General features: G+C 40.7%; 1 long non-coding RNA gene across 2 annotated transcripts in view; it reads left to right on the top strand.

Annotated features, from left to right (window-relative positions):
- The window catches only part of LOC134159700 (uncharacterized), a 31,924-nt gene extending 24,805 nt beyond the window's left edge, over positions 1-7,119 (top strand). For both annotated transcript variants that reach the window (XR_009963262.1, XR_009963261.1), the window contains one exon: positions 4,169-7,119. This is a non-coding gene — a long non-coding RNA (uncharacterized LOC134159700). The remainder of the gene's footprint in view (positions 1-4,168) is intronic.
- The last annotated feature ends 10,774 nt before the right edge of the window (positions 7,120-17,893 follow it).

The raw sequence follows: 17,893 nt of genomic DNA, 5'->3' as shown, positions 1-17,893 counted from the left end.
GAGCTCTACTGACTTGTGTCAGACACAGATGATGCTCTGACCCTGCCCTCCAGCAGACTACTTCGAACTAAACAAAAATAAAGCATGGCACTTTTTTTGTTCTGCTTGCTGTAGCTTTAGGAAAGATAGATTTTGAAGTGGACAAGATTAAATAGCACCATTTTGTTCTTGCTATAGATCTGGTAGCTGCTTTATGCTCCTCTCCTGAGCAGCTGGAGTCTCATGGGACAGTTTCTAAGACAGAAGGCTGGAGCTGAACACAGAAAACTCAATTGGCAGGCAGTTTAGGAGACTTTGTCTTTCCTAAACAGTGACAGCACCAGAAAATACAATAGACATCCTATTTCCCTTAGCAATTTTGCCAACCTCATGAAGTTTAACCATGCCAAGTGCAAGGTCCTACACCTGGGTCAGAGCAATCCCAGGCACAGCTACAGGTTGGGCAGGGAAGAGATTCAGAGCAGCCCTGAGGAGAAGGACTTGGTGGTGTTGGTTGATGAGAAAATGAACATGGGCCGGCTTCAGTGTGCGCTCACAGCCCAGAAAGCCAACCGTATCCTGGGCTGCATCAAAAGGAGCGTGACCAGCAGGTCCAAGGAGGTGATCCTGCCCCTCTACTCTGCTCTTGTGAGACCTCACCTGGAGTATTGTGTGCAGTTCTGGTGTCCTCAACATCAAAAGGACATGGAGCTGTTGGAACAAGTCCAGAGGAGGGCCACGAGGATGATCAGGGGACTGGAGCACCTCCCGTATGAAGACAGGCTGAGGAAGTTGGGGCTGTTCAGCCTGGAGAAGAGAAGCCTGCGTGGAGACCTCATAGCAGCCTTCCAGTATCTGAAGGGGGCCTATAGGGATGCTGGGGAGGGACTCTTCATTAGGGACTGTAGTGATAGGACAAGGGGTAATGGGTTAAAACTTAAACAGGGGAAGTTTAGATTGGATATAAGGAGGAAATTCTTTCATGTTAGGGTGGTGAGGCACTGGAATAGGTTGCCCAGGGAGGTTGTGAATGCTCCATCCCTGGTGGTGTTCAAGACCAGGTTGGACAAGGCCTTGGGTGATATGGTTTAGCTTAAGGTGTCCCTGCCCACGGCAGGGGGGTTGGAACTAGATGATCTTAAGGTCCTTTCCAACCCTAATTATTCTATGATTCTATGTTCCCATTGTAGGGGTGAAACTATTCAGCCCTTCAGCATTTGTAGTTTATTTAGGCAGGAAACATATCATTGCCTTATAAAATGGTACACCTGTCTCATAGTTCATTAAATATTAACAGCAACACCATAGATATGAACTGCAATAGTTTTATTATACTAATGTTGTGGGTATATCTTGTTACAGTTTAGTGTGGACAGAACAGAAAGAAAATATGAAAACATGGATTTTATACAAAAATTACAGACTAATGTGATTTAGACACCACTGCATCCTTCTGTCAGAGATAACAGTATCAAGTGCTCCTTCATCCTTCAGCACTGCACTATAGAAATACTAATGTTTATCACTTCTGAAGTATCTTTTCTATCAGTAGATATCAAAGCATTTGCCTAGGACTGCAAGTGGCCTTTGCAGCAAGCTTCTCTCGCAGAGGAAACCAAGGTAGACAGTACCTGGAGCCGGTTGCATCAGCCGCAAGAAAAGTGCTGCAGAAATAGGCTCGGCACCCTGACGCCGGTTCCCCAGCACCCTCTTTTATCCACTTAACGGTGCTTGCTATATAAGGGACAGCCCGCCACATCTACCGGACACTTATATCCCACGCAATCTCATTAGCCCTGCTGCCTGGCTCCTGACCTTTGTCAGCCCAGGACACCAAACTGAGGCCCTGAGAACCTTGCTTTAAAAAGCCACGTACTTTACTCTTCCTTACTTCAGCACAGGCAGGAAGCAGCAATACAGAAATACCACGCCAAAGGCTATTCCTGCCGCTTTCCAAGCCTGACCTTCACATCCCTGTTCCTTATGGATAAGGCTCCAGGAGCCTCCGGGTCAGGCTGGGAGTCTGCAGGCTTTCTTGGGGGCTTTCCAGTCAGTCCTGGGTTTAGCTGAGCTGGGAAATCTGCAAGAATAGCTTTTGTCTTACCGCTGCTTTATTCCTGTTTCCCAGCCTCGCTGAAACAAAAGAGGCACAGGCAGCATTTTTGGTGTCGCAGATGAATAAGATTTTCCTGGAACGAATAAAAAGGTCAAATTTGGTTCCCGTCACAACTCCTGTGCATTTGTAGCACATGGGCCCTTGCCTTGGCACCGCTGCTTTATGCTTTAAAGTCAGCCATTGCCTTTTTGTCCAGTTTTAATCTTTTGTAGTTTATTTAAAGCATCCAAGCAAATAAATGGTTTATGTTAATTTTGTGGACCCAAACCAGTAATTAATGCCATAGACCCGAAAGACAGAACACTGCTGAAGACTCCATTTCGGGGTTTCTTCATGTTTCTCAGTTCCAAAAAGCAAAATTTTCAGACTAGAGTAAGGAGGAGATATCCTGGGCCAGGTTAAACTATCCTTAATGTGCTCTGCTCACTCCTGTGGTATCCAAATGGTGGAGCCTGGAATATGGTAAAAATTGAGCTGGGAAACAATGACTTCAACTGAAATTTGTAACTTCAGAAGCCAGTCAATACATTACTTTCATTCCTTACCTCTATGTTCTTTCCTAAAAAAAAAAAAATAAATAAAAAAATCTTTATTTAATATTAGTGTTATTTTTCGTGCGACTTAGTCTGTAATAAATTCAGACTTTTGTCATACTATGCATCCACCATACAGGCCTTGAGGGGGAAAAGAAAAACTATGGGGACTACATTCTGGAAAGACAAAAGCTGCCTGTTTTCCATATGTCATGGCTACCCTCAAAGGGAAGGAATATGAGAAGGAATATGTGTCTGTCTAGTCTCTATTTCTTACTTTGCTAGAGTTTATACCTGGGCATAGTCCCAGACTAAACAGTGTATGGGAATTGGAGGAAAAGATGGAATTCCACCATTAAGGAAGCACAGGTTTTGTAGAGGTTGGGGGCAGGGGAGTTAACAACACTTGGTGTTTGAAGCTAATCAGGGGTTTGTCAGACTCAGTTCCAGGCCAGATGATCAGAGATTTTTACAATTACAGGGGCCTGATGAACACTGTTTGGGACTATCCCAGGAGCTGGTCGAATGATGAGGAGAAGATTTACAAATGTATGTGTGAATAAATAACCTTGCAGCTGCCTGTAGGGTGGCAGCTTTTGTTACTTGAGCTGTTTGTAGGGTTTGCTCCATATTTGCTCTGTTAAAATCTCTATCAGATCTGAAATTGTAAGAGGTGGTTGTTTTACTGTCTTTATTTTTTCCTGTAATTGCTCTCGAATGCTATCCTGTTAAACTTTTCCAGTCATCAAGCCCAGGAGCTACAAGTTACGCACTATAACCCAGCATGATAAAGCCAGTAAATAACCCGAGCAAACAACTTGCAAAGTAACTATGGGCAGATATACTGCTCACCCAAACCAGTTAACAAATTTTTGCAACAACTGACATTTTCAGGCAAAAGTAGGAAAGACTTCGGGGCTGCCGTACAGTCCAGAGAAAACACAGAATGCCTCAGAAACTTATGTAATGCTGGCTTCAATGATCTTGATAACTTTTCTTGCAATATGTGTTACTTATACTCTATTTATTGAACTTGTCCTTCAAGTAGAACAAGAGACCGTCAAGTACATTCTGTACCTCACAGAATTTATATTCTGTCATTAAAAACAGTATTAATGGGTACTACAGTGTTTCAGATCATAAAGTTTAAGACTAGATTAATGAGGAGCATGTATCAATGTTATATTATACTTAAATAGACAAATTTAAAAGGATTTTCTTTCCATACGAGGTCAGAGGCACATTTAATGCCACAAAGGCCTCACACACATGTCAAAAATGAACTTCTTCAGTTTCGGAAAAAGCTGTTGTTTAATAAGTTAGTTAGGATGACAAAAAGGGAGACTATGGAGCTGAGTTCTGCAACTGCTCTGAGGCTGAAAAATGTAAACAAATAAAAAATAGAAGGAATAATCCAGTTCAGTTGTGTCTAATGGCAGATAATGTTGGTGATAAGTACTGCAGTTGTGTTCTGCCTTCTTATCTGGAAAGACCACAAATAATGACTAACTACTGATAAAAATAACAATTCTCTTTGCAGACTTGCTTTTTCCCCTCCAACTACGTGTGGACTCTGTGAACAAGAGCCTTGTGATGATGATGACTTCTGAGTACCTTATGTGTTGTCTTGGAATAAATTTCTAATTTATGACTGTGTTGATTGCCCTGGCTGGATGGGGAGAAGCCTGGAGCTCCCAAACCCCCACCTCCTCTGCTTTTTCATCCTCCGATGTTTTATTTTCCCAGCAGCCCAGCTGTACTCTCCTCATACTGTGTGCATTGTCGGGATTATCTTCAGCCATGTGAACTATAAACACGGCTCGCTGCAGCCCAGCTAACGGAGTGGCAGAGGGCCAAGAAGGAAAGTCGTCCTCTTCGCCTGCAAGGCATCTGAAAAACAGGCCCAGGAAGGGTCTTTCCCTCACTCTGCTCAGACCTCTGGCACTATAATGACAAAGTAAAGCTCCCAAAACAATAGAGCAGTTGTTTCTCCACGATGGGATACCCCCAGGTACTCATGATGACCACAAGGATCCCTTCTTTTTTTTTTTTCCCTTTAATAAGTTATGAGGGAAAGAAAGACTTCTCCTTGTTTTCCTTTACACATAGCAATGTCCTTCAGCAGACTTTATTTTCAGAGACTAAAAAGCAGAACTCAGACTGCTCATTTTCCAATCACTATGAATTTGGGTAACACAGTTCTTCCATGTCTCAAGTTTATCACATGTAAACATGGGAAGCAAACCCTCCTACTGGTTTGTAATGTGTCCTTGTAGCTGTAACGTCCAGAGCTTACTGCTGCAGAGAAGTATTTTGTTTTACTGAAGTCTACGTGAAGAGTAAGGATAACACCCACAAAGTTTTGAAATCATTTAATATCCCTGTGGAAAACTAACTCTCTTTAAAATTATTGAGTAGTAAAGGACAAAGTGGGAATTAAGAACATAAAGAGCTCTCTGTATCTGTGCCTGTGGTGCTACTGATATAACAAGGAGTACCAGGGCTAGTCCCTAATTAAAACAGAATAGTTGTCTGATTAATGGGCAGCACCAGATGGCATCAACCGAGGTGCCTTTTTTAGCTTTACTTAGCCATTCTTCAAAAAATACTTATTTCGGGCTATGGTGAAATTCTCTTCCATGGGTATCACCTATAAATGTATGCTCCCTTTGCAAATTCCTCAAGTGCCTAGGAAGTGACATTCAGAATAGAGCAGCTTATCAACCTTAACAGGAGCTGTCATTAACACTCAAACCATATTTTCACTTCTTTACATCACAGGCACTTACTTTACAGCTTGGTGGAGGAGAAAGAAGGGCTTCAGCTCCAGCCCTAGTTACTGATGTGTTGCACTGCCAAGCAGACACTGGAGTCAGCAGTGTCGAAGCATGTGTGGGAGTCCAATCTCCAACAACCCCTGGCATGCATCTAAACTTCAGACTAGATTAAAGGTCGAACTTTGCTTCTGTCTTTTTTTGACTTGGAGAGCCAATGTCCTCAGGCAAGCAAGCTATTACGTTTTATTTCATCAGTTAGTGGGAAGCAGCTGCTTTGCTTAGCATAATTAATGAGGAGGTCAGACAGTATACAATAGGGTTATATGCAGCACCAAGGCAAGTAATTGCCCATAAACCCAGTATCTTGTAAAAAGGGAGGGGAAAATCCACCTCCCTCGAAGAAAAAATTAAGAGCACAGTACTTCCCTTTAGCCATTGTTGAAGCATTCCCCCTTCAGGTCCTTCAAGGCCAGAAAATCATTTACCAAAATTATTCAGGAAGTAATCCACAACAATGTTCACTGTTCTTTACTGTTGCAAATATACATAAGAAATATCCATGTAAAAATATACATGAAAAATGTTCAGGTAAATGGAAGGCAATTGCACGGTGCTGTACTCACCAACCCTCCTGGGGTGCCCAAAGGTAATTTAAAAGACATTGCAAGCTGATGTTCCCAATAGTTTCCTGTAAGTTCTGTTATGGATCACCTTTTTTTCAGCTTTTTTTTTTCCCTTTGACTGCAGGCAGGTGGGACAAAAGCCATTGGCGTATGCTCATTCGTGATAAGATGTCTACACTCTGAAGCCAACCTGGAGAAGAGCAGGAGATACACTTTCAGAAATACTGAACAGACTAACCCAACAGTAGCTCACACTGAGTAATTCATTAAGACACTGGGAATGCAGGAGAAAATGGCAGGATATGTGTTATCTCTCTCAGGCTAAGTTTCATTGTCTAGAACAGACTAGACTATTTCAGTTGGAAGGGACCTCATCTAGTCCAACTGCCTGACCACTTAAGGACTGACCAAAGGTTAAAGCATGTTGTTAAGGGCATTGTCCAAATGACTCATCAACACTGACAGGCTTGGGGACCTCTCTAGGAAGCCTGTCCCAGTGTTTGACCACCCACTCTGAGAAATGCTTCCTAATGCTCCGTCTGAACCTCCCTAGCAAAGCTTTGAACCGTTGTCTAGTTTGTCTTTGATCTTTTTTGATAAAAATGCAGGGTGGCTTCTGAAGAACCCAAAGGTGGTGAAATTAAGGGTTCATGAGTCTGATTCATTCCACTGAAAAGGTGATATTCAGGTCCAATGAAAAGCCTCTGGCTCACTACCCTGAGCATCTTCTCTTTTTACAGCAATGATAGACCACCACACTTAAGTAAAGATGTCCCTTTACTCGAGAAAGCTGTTCCTATTTTGCTTGTAAATGTGACTGACCTCAAGGCTGCTCTGCCAGACTTTCTCATGCTGACTAATAATCTGCTTCTGCCAAAGGGTATTCAACGGAACTGGAGAATGTTAGGATCGCAATATATATTATGTAGATTGCAGCATGTATGCGAAACTTCAGTATAGAGCCTTGCTCTGTGTGAATGCTGTGGACCAAATGCCAGGCAGTACTTTACTCCATTTGCAGTTTCACTGGTTTTGGTGAGGATCTTACCAGTGCAATATTAATCAGTGCAGCTGAAGAGATCTGGTCCTGTATAAAATGTTAGGGCTCCATATGAGAAGGTATATCAATATATTAATTCCTCTGAAATCGTATACTTTGTACATTTTGTTTGTATGTATCAGATGGTACTAGCTGCACAAAATTAAGATGGCTAAAAGTGAGGAATCTTACAGACCTGTCTCAGGTGTAGGAGAGGTTATCCCATGCTGAGGTTCTCACTGACTATAGAGTCACCTAACCTTTAGGAGGCCAAAGCAGGCTGAGATAAGTCCCCTCCACCCTGTTAGTAATATTTTACCCAGACACATAAAAATATAATCTTTTTTATATGTATATATATCTTAATATATTCATGCTATAGTGACATAAATGTTATTAACATTAATATGTTTGTGTTCTATAAATTCATACATATATAATGTATCTATTTACTTTATATGTTAATATAGTTTTAATATATTTATTTAGTTATATTTATGCCTATAGAAAAATATTTATATATTGAATATATTTTTCAGTATTTACTGAAATTCATATAACAACATGTTTCCCATGTTGAATACTACTGCAAATATGGGTATATCTGGCAAAATGTATAATACACATTTAATCGTGTTCCACCTGTTCTTTTCTGATTTTTTTTTTTCTTTATGTATAGGAAGTTTTCTGGTACTTAAAAGAATCAATTTAAAAGAATAAAAGAATAAAAAAAAAAGTTAACTAGTGCTGACTGCTTTTGCAAAGTGTTACACAGAGGTCAGCCATGAGGTACATGGGCAGGAAGATTACTGTCTCCATCTTCCCAGTGCAGGGAAGGTGGCTCTCCCATTACCCAGACTCACCATGGCTGGAGTGCCAACTGTAATGGAAGGAACATTTGGAAGGAAACACACTTGTCATGATGTGATCCATGAATATTTTACATTGGAAACACACTTATTTCACAGCTATTTTGGCATGTCAGTGTCTGCTTTGGGGATAGCAGAATCAAGCTGGAATTCGGGCTGTGGGGTTCTTTTGTTGTTGAAGCCTAGAATATTAGATAAAACATTTAGGTCTGATTTTCAATGCACTAAAGAAGCATGCTAGTATTTTAACCTAAGACACAAAGTTAATAATATCCTTATGGCTGGCTCTTGGACTCCCTTCTCTCAGAGACAAATGCTACCCACGCATTCCTTCACCCAATACACAGTCATAACTTGACGATTAACGTTGTACTAAGACCTACTGAGATAAATCAGAGAGAAGCACCACATTGCTTTATATAGAATAATAACTTGAAGCAAGTTAGAAATGCAAAGAGAGCTGTAAGAAAGGATATTTCTAGTGAACAGCTCCCTGTCAAACATAACAGCAAGGAGCAGGAGTGACGAATGGCACAAGCTGAAGAATGAACATAGGAGAACCAGGAAGGAATCTGAAGCCCAAACAGTTCAAGATATAAAGGCAATTTATAAATTCTTAGCTGATTCTGCCATCTCTGAGACGTGACTAATGTGGAGGCAATGACAGCCTGTGGATGTCTCAGGGAGAAAGAAAGTGGTGCTGAACGGAGAAGCAGAGTTTGCAATTTCTAAACTGAAAGACTGTGTCTATTTCTATTTTCAATTAAGCACCATTAACACAGGGACCTTGTTGTTCTTCAGAAGCAAGTACTCTCCTGAGAATGGCAGAAATAGGTATCATGTGTGAGCAGCGTCCCTTCAGAAAAACAGAAAAAAACAACTGCCACATAGGAAAAAAGGAAACTTCGGAGCATTCATTTGGCCCTCGCAGGACATCTGAACACATGAAAAGAATAGTTAACTCTCCTTAAGTATGGAATAAAACAGAGCTATGTTTTGAGTTATCTGCAGTAGTGCAAGGTTAACAAAAAGAGGGAAAGAAAAGTGTTGATTTTTATATAGAGGGTCCATATTTTGTTTGCATCTATGCTGATTTGAGGTGTTTTCTACTGGATTTTCCCTTCTCAGAAGCAAGGACATATAAAACATTGCCTGTAGATTTATTCTGATCACTGCTTCATTGCTTCTGAAGCTGAAATAACATACCCTCCAAACCCACTAATATTTCTATTGTGACCAGACTTGTCCAGAGTTTTACAACCCTAATTAGTTTCACAGTTGTCTTGTTGTTTTCCTGTACTCCCCCTCTGTCTGCTCATCACCATCTGCTGTTGTCCACAGTAAGATCTTAAAGGAAGGACCATCTCTTTGTTCTGCCTTTGTACAGCACTTCATAGAAATAGCTCATTATGGGAATCCAGGGCTGAAATTCCTAAACACCATGGCAATAAAAGTAGTGGATAGAAAGAATAATGAATGTCAGAAACAGCAGAGAAATGCCCAACTCCTTCCTTTTGGGTAGCATCTCCTGCTTTTTGACTTTTATCTTTTGTTCCTGTGCCATTTCTGCTCAGCCTGTTACAGGAATTGCTGGAAGAAAGAGTCAGATGAGCACACAGAGCTTGATGACAGTGCAGGCACAATCTGGGAGGAAAAGGCAATGATGGATGTGGGAAAGAGAAAAGTGAACATCAGAATAAGTCCTCTTTCAAATTCACACAAGGGCAATTGGGAAACATCAGCTTTGTCTGTACCTGCACTTCAGGCTGTCTGGGGGCTTTGCTCTGTTTTTGTCAAGTTAGAAACATTTAAATTAAGACATATTAGATGCCATTTCTGTCCCACTGTGAAACTTGCAGTGGATGTGCTCAGTGACTGTACTGAAATGGAGCATTAGCCCTAAGGTCAACTCTCCCCCTCCTTCGGCAGCTCCTCTCTCTAAAAGCAGACAGTAGCTCAGCATAACGCTCAGTTGATGCTTCCTACTTACTGCTCTTGTTCCCTGTTTCTCACAGAGCTTTATGTTTGTTATTTATATGTACTAAGGATGTAAGACTCTGGTTCATTCAGTAATTGAAAGTACTCATTATACAGGAACAACAAAACAAAATTGTCAATGCGGTTGAAAAGTGAGGGGTGACCAGAACCAGCACCTTTGCAATTGAGCTCTACTCTAAATTCTTGTGTTATGGGAGTAAGAGGGTTTCTTAGATTTGATGAATGATATGGAAAATCTGAAAGAAAAGTATATTTTTCACAAGTTAATAGAAAATTCCAAACACAGAGGAGGCAGGTTAGTTCTAAATTCTTGGATTAGATGGAAAATGTGATAGAATTGCCTTCAAAATCTGAGGTGTTATGCCTATTCAATATACAGCAGATTAGGAGACAGTGTCTTGAAGCTCAAAGAATGGGTTTTGGCACTTGAACAAGTCAACATAAAATGGTGAAACTAAATATTCATAAGGACTGATCTTTCAGAATTCTTTAAGAAACATTAATTTTCATAGCTGTTCAGCTTAAATTGTGGTCTGTGGTATTCAGTTGCTCATAAAACTCTTCTAAAGTAAATTGCCTTTTCAAATAAGGCTGAACTTGTTATTTATAAAGGTTTGTTAAATTAATTCAATTAATACTTAATCAGTTGTTCTAAATTTCATCAAGCTTATACCCATGGTTTATGCCAATTTTCAGCATTCTCTCATTGTTCTGCACAACACATTCATTTATAGGACCGTCATGTCAAGGCTGTAACATTCTTTTAACCCTATAAAATTAATAAATGCAGCATTACTATAAAATATCACCTTGATCGGTATATATTTTTAATGTTTTGGACATCCACTTTTCAAATGAGTGTCCAGATCTCTCCTATTATCTTGAAATTTTATGACCGATGAAGTAAGTTACAGCCCTGTTTTAGAGAACTACACATTATCTCTACAACATCTGCAGTCTGTCTTAATGTAGGAAATTGCCAGGTGACTGAGCAAAGGCCTGAGTCATGCTATTTAGTTATTTAAGGTGACTTTAAAAGACCAAGATGACTACTCAGAAGATGACAGCGTTCCCAGGGCAGTTCCTAGCAGTGGTAACACAGCAGCCCATTGTGCAGCACAGCAATTAGGAGTGCCAGCACTGATTGGGATCCTGGGGCGCATTGTTCTTCCTGATTTTCAGGTCATTCCACCCAATGGGCAGATGCTGGGGAAGTCATAATAGAGATTTCCAGTTTGGGGATGCAACTCAACAGAAGACCATGGGTAAGTGTGGGGTTTTCATCTGTCTCTCTTTGCTAGAGGAAATAACTTTGCTGTTCTCCTTTGCTAGAGGAAATAACTTTGCTGTTCTCCTTTGCTAGAGGAAATAACTGCATTTGAGAGAGGCTAACTACAATGAACACAAGTATTTAGAGTTGTGTCTGGGGAGGTAATTGCCGGTGTGCCTCTGGCACTTTGGGGGAGCCATTGGGATTCACATTCCTTTCCCTCCTGACACCATGTAATCATTGGGGTAAAGACTATCATTACCTGTTCCCTGCAGAAGTGTTCCCAGGAGGTACCGTTGCACCAAAAGCCTATGGATACTTCAAAAAAACTTCAGAGCAGCAGTAAATGGCCCAGAAAATGTTTGTGAGCAGTCTGGCAGGGTAGCTTCAGGCAGACTCCTGGGGAGCTGAATGTCTTGGGTGCCCCCAGTCTGTGCTGGAGATATTCAGAGGTCAGTGCAGTGCTTTCAGTGGGGTCTGAGAAAGTATGAATTGGAAGTGAAAGGCCTCCAGGTTCTGCCACACAGAGACTGGTTGGTAAACTGATCTTTTTCATTAAGTACAGCCCAGTGCAAAAGAGCTCAATGGTCAGCGTCCCATAATTGAACGCTTTTTGGGGACTGAGTTTTGTTCATAGAATCATAGAATACCAGGTTGGAAGGGACCTCAAGGATCTTCTGGTCCAACCTTTCTAGGCAAAAGCATGACCTAGACTAGATGTCCCAGACCCATTCCACCTGAATCTTAAAAGTGTCCAGTGTTGGGGAATCCACCACTTCCCTGGGGAGATTATTCCAGCGGCTGACTGTTCTCATTGTGAAAAATTTTCCTCTTGTGTCCAGTTGGATTGCTGAGTGGTATCAGCATATTCAGACCATCCTCTTCCACCTGGGATATTTCTCTCTTCCCCCTTGCCTCTCTCGTGAACCAGACCAAATTAGGGTTATCTGTGTATTCTCCTTCCCTTCCTTTGCCTTATTTTTTCTCCCCATGCGAGCTGCTGTAAGCTTTCCCCAGTAGTAGGGTAATGACCATTGCCTGTGGGATTGATGCATGGTGTATACATCCTGGGTAACAGATTAGGAGCTGCCTTAGCCTTGACCCTGTGTCAGGCTCCTCAGCAGGTAAGGCAGGTGGGTTAGTAGAGTTTGCCTCCACTGCCAAGGGATGACTCCTATATATCACAGGAATAAAACAGGCAGATCACATGGAGGCAGTATTCAGGAGTGCGGAGACCTGAACAACGACTAGGAGTAGTGGCACACAGCTAACCTGCCTGGATCTCCAAGTGCTGCTGGTAGCAAGGCACATGAGAGTCCTTAGGTGGATGAGCTAGTTGGGGGACACTGAGCTAGAGCTGGGAGAAGAGATTCCTATGGCTACCTGGGACAAGACAAAGACTGTGGCTGAAAGACTGAAGATTTACACTAGAAAAAGGGCAGCAAAAAGTTTGAAAAGGTCAGAAAAGAGCAACAAGAATGGCTCAAAGACTTTGCCTTATAGCAAATGACATAAGGATACTGATCTAACTATTTAACAGTGAATGCAATTCATTGTTGATGCAATTTACTGAAGAACACGGTCAAATCTAAATCACCTGATGTCTTCAAATCAAGCTGGCTACCCAAAATATAAAGAGCTGAAAAAAGACTTGAAAGGACGAAATAACAAAACGATGTTCTACACCCCATGTGCAGGGTAACCCAGAGATGCCTAAACATGATCTGCATCTTCATTAGGTGCAACATGTCATTCTTAGCTAAACTAATACCTGCAAGTTGAGCAAATTCCTTATGCTTATAAGAAAATAGCTCTGATTTCAAGCCAAAACTTATTTTTTGGGCCTATGTTTTGCAAATTTTTCCAGTCACTCTACAATAGGTCCTGAGGAGACAGGAGAAATTGTGACCAGGTTCCTGATCACATATGGGTGTATAACTGTGCAGTGGTAATGTATTTACTTGCAGCAGATGGAATGAATCTGGGAGAACATCTAATGTGGTAATTGACACTAAAATCTAAGGCATTAATTAAATGTGTGTTCTACTCAAGAAGTCAACTGAATGATGAGTGACAATTAAAAATGATGTCTTTATAATTATTCCATTCCTATTTATGAAAGTAGAGTGTGACTGCATATTAAAATATGATTGAAGGTTTTATGACTCCTTATTCTTCCACAGTTAAAACGTTTGCAATTATTTCTCCCTCAGTTTAGAACAATGCATAGCAATGCAAAATAAAACAGAGTAGGCTTCATTCTCCAGTCACTTAACACAGGTTTTATATTGGCATATGGTGACTCCCTTAAGCAGAGCACTCCTCAGGTAGGGTGATCTGAATGGACAATTAAGCTCAGCATGCTGAACGCTGCAGATTCAATGTGAACATCTGGAGATGCACTTCCAGATCAATGATTCATTTTTAAAACTAATATTTGGTCAGGTTTGGGAAGTCTGCTGCAGCTGCAAGGGTGGAGTTTGCTCCTTCAGCCAAAGCAGTGGGAAAAATCCCTTCCCTTCACAGGGAGCAAGATTAGCCCATTCACAGAAGTCAGGGTCCTTTCCCTCAGTCTGCGTGTGCCTAATGTATTTCTTTGAAAATTCTTAATTAGTATAGCAGATTCAAACTTTGCAAAAAGGCTGCACACAGCTCTCTTTGGATTAGGGTAACTAGAAGTTGTAATTGGTTGCAATACCAAAAGACATTCTCAACCCAAATCTCCCACACCTCCACAATGACTCCCTAAGACATCAGGCAGTGGAAAATTCCCTTCTCTCGCCAAGTTTTTGAAAACTCCTCACAATTGCAGCCAGAACTATTTTTTCCTTGTCCATTATGTAACCATTAATTGTCCTCATTTTCATTTCTTTTCCAGAAGTTGTATTGCAAATATTTTTTTTCAGGAGCAGAGGTCTGATTTTACATTACACCCAAGAATTACAAGGTAGAAAACATGAGTCCTTTCTTTATTTGATTTTTTTTTTTTTTTTTTTTTAGTTTATGCTACTGTGCATATTTTTTCTCCTTTCTTTTTCCCTCTGTACTTGTGGATGTGCCATGGAACCACTGGTGCATACCTTTGAGAAGGCATTAAGCCCAAATATAACTGGCAATGCCATCGATTATTTTTGCCGCAACACTGAAAAGAAAGAGAACAAAAAGTGTGTTTATGTGTATATATCTACACGTTTATACACACACACACACACTAAAGATAAATATTCAGTGAAGCTTTAAACCCGGTGCCAAGCTTGAGAAGCTGGTTTTTGTACTGGAGTCTTTCCTAGCACCAAAGGCAAAGGATTCACTACCTCTGGCTGCAGAGCAGAAGCAGGGCATCCTTGCAGCTTCTGCAGTTGCTGCTCTCCTGGGTGGATTGCAGCTTGGCAAAACCCCCTGCTTCATCTGACTGCTTTTCTTCATCTGGTACTATTTACTGAGCCTCCCTTTGCACTTCTCACGCATCTCACCTCTTCTCCTATTTAAATCTGTTCAGCAATTTGCAATAAAAATGCTGCCGTGTCCTCCTTTGATCCTCCTTGCTGGCTGCCCACCTTGCTTGACACTACTGCCTCCTCCAGAGTCCTGCTGCAAAATACCGTCACTGCCTGCCCTGAATCTTACACCTTACCTAGCTCTCCTTGCTCTACCCAGGTGCTACACAAGCATTTCTACATTTTCATGTTGCCTGGAAAACATCTCTCTTCCAGTCTATCAGCAGGTCTCAAGACACTTCTTTTCTGTTGACTCCCCCAGTCACCCGGTACATTGCAATAGATGAGCTTTTCTATTTACCTTGTTCAATTAGTTTTTGTTCTGCTCTGAATTGAATTTTAGCAGCCTATAATTTGTAAGTATTTAGAATTAGATATATTTTTGCAAGCCATTTGAAAAACAAGGATATCAAGCTTCCAGATGGCATAAAATACTGGTTTCTGGATTTAGTACTTCTCAAGATAGAACCTGTTAAAATCATGCCTGACTGGAAGGGTGAAAAAAAAAGCAAGAGGGCAGTCCAAGTACTGTGCTTCTGGGTTTTGTTGTTTTGGGTTTTATACTTCTTTTTCTTCCAAGTGAGTTTCTTACAGGTGACAGTTACTGGGGAAATAAGCAGAGAAGAGCAGGGCCATCAGTTCCTGTATGCAAAAGGTGCATCTAGAAGGTGGTTAGGGCATGCATGAGAAACTAACCAGAGGCTCAGAGTCTTCTTGCTCCTCCTCATGTTAAACAAGATGAAATGAGACAATGGAAGTGCTGACATGGTTATTAGTGACATTAGTTTTATTCACATCATAATGCAAATTCACTAGTATAATTCTATTAATGATAAACAGCTGTATAATTTCAGAATTTTTTTAGTTCAATATATGTTAATGATGTAAATTATGCCTAAGTTCCAAAATAAGGTGATTTTTAAGGTCAGTTTTCATTGTCCATTCAACCTTTAAAACAAATCTTTTTTTTTATTTTTTTATTGGTGCCATTCCATTTAGATCTTTTCCTGCTTCTAGCTTCCTTCTTACTTTATAAAGCTACTGCTCATCAGCTTATCTCCCCTGCAAAGCTCCACACACCTTTAATCTGTTTAGCCCATGTGTCACAGACTTTCTCCTTTTTTCAATGGGTGGAATTCAGATATTCTCACAGCCTATCTTTCTTTGGGAAGATTAGATTATCTCAGGATTTTACAGGCAGAATTATGAATCAGGCAAAAAATCCACATCTCAGCTTGCTCCTGCTGCAGAGGCTTTCCAAGTGCTGTTCCCTGAAGATCTCTTTGCCCCAAAGCAAAAGCCTTGGTGTCGTGCCTGGCTTTACTCCAGCAGAAGATGACTGATGAAACAATATGGGAAAGAAAAGTTTAATCTGGAAGTTCCTATCTGGGGAGGGGAAAAGTACTTCTACCACAGATGGCAAGCATCCAAAGGAAGGCAGGTCTTGCTAAATATCAGAAAGAGTAAAGCTGCAGGATATTGGACACAGCAAAGAATAAAAGCTGGGACAAGTCCATCCCTTGGTTGGCCACAATATGACTGTGCATGGAGAAGAGAAAGCCACCAACTGGCAATCCCATTGATCAGTCATCCTACAAGAGAAGGTCCTTTATCTCCATACCCGCTGCATCAAAAACTCCTCTGGCATGCCCACAGGAAGAATCACAATCATATAAAACATACTTTTCCCTAACAATTATGTCTGCCCATACACCAGGGTACATGTGAGCTGCTCCCCAAAAGCCCCAGAACACTGTACATGAGCTATATGACCCCAGAAGCACGTGCTGAAGCACAGCTGGCAAAAGGATACGTCGATCTTTCATTCAGTGATCTTATTTCATAATGTTAACGGAGAAATCTCTCTATGTTTGTTTGCAGATCTGCTGTCAGTATTGTGGTATTTATAGTATAGGTGCATTTACATTATATTTATGTATTAGTACTGTTCTCATTAACCAGCATTCCCACCCGGCAGTTGGCAAGGAGGCTGGCACCAGGTAACGATAGATTTAAGTGCTGTCACCTCAGAGAGTACAACTCAGGTGCTCTCTGGGGTGACAGGTACATACATTTTTGGCGAATGCAAAGGCTAGGTGGTAACAAAAGTATGCGGTAGTTATTTATCTATGCTTACATACTAGGCTAATGGAACCTCAACAAGTTTAAATATGTATAAAGACTGATTTTTTTGTCTTGTGGCAAGTCAGAGGATCTCTAACTTTGAGTAGAGTCTTACCTCTTCCAAAAGTTAGACATGCTGACAAATTACTGCTCTAAACTAATAGCAGTGTTGAAGACCTCTCTGCTAACACTATCTGATAAATACATCTACAATCTCTGCTTCCCACATTTGACACTTCTTAAGGGCTTGCCTACACAACAAAGTTGTTCTTACATTGATTTAAAAAAATGTCATTTGGCTTATGAGTGATTTAGTTCAACCTAGTTTAAATAGATTATTTTGAAAAATATGTGTTTATATAAAACATTGCATATATGCAAGTATAAAAGCTTTGCAGAAAGCAGCACCATCCAGGTTCTGACTTGGATAGAAACTGGATTCTTGTACAATTTCCAGTCTTGGACTCAGATAAAGGCTCATACTTTGTTTTCTTTTTTCAAAAGAAATGAAAATGTCTCTAGGCATTTTAAATTAATGCTAAATTAAAAACTATGATTGATATATATATGTGTCTATAAAACCATATATATATATACACACATACACATACACACATCTTCTGTTGGCATAACTAATGCTTTATTAGATGTCCTTATCTGCTTAGATGCACTTTCACTGAATAAAAGAGAGAAGTATGTGCTATCTGAGACAGTGTCTCATATAATCCTAGTATTTCCAGACTGAAGTGCTTTTCTTCATTACATACAGAATGTTTAACAGTTCCTTATAATCGATATGGTTGTAACTGATGTGACACATCCTTTCTCTGTTGCCCATCCAATGTTCTAACACCAAAGTTAGATAAGAATTGGCACAAGTATGATTTCTCTTCTTCTGTGATGTAGAAGAACAGCCAGTCACGGTTTGTATAAATTACTTCATAGTCACAGTTATATATGATATAGTTTCCTAATGAGGCCAATTCCCTAGGCAACAGCCCAACCCTGTAAATGTCAAAGCACAGGAATACAGCCAGCAGGATGTCTAATTCAGCTGAATTCAATGGA

The sequence above is a fragment of the Pezoporus occidentalis genome, unplaced genomic scaffold (genome assembly GCF_034315485.1).
Source record: "Pezoporus occidentalis ecotype Australia unplaced genomic scaffold, CSIRO_AGI_Poc_V1 ctg15, whole genome shotgun sequence".
In the NCBI taxonomy this organism is placed as follows: Eukaryota; Metazoa; Chordata; class Aves; order Psittaciformes; family Psittacidae; genus Pezoporus; species Pezoporus occidentalis.
The sequence above is the reverse complement of the archived record's forward strand: the minus strand, read 5'-3'. Positions and strand labels throughout refer to the sequence as shown.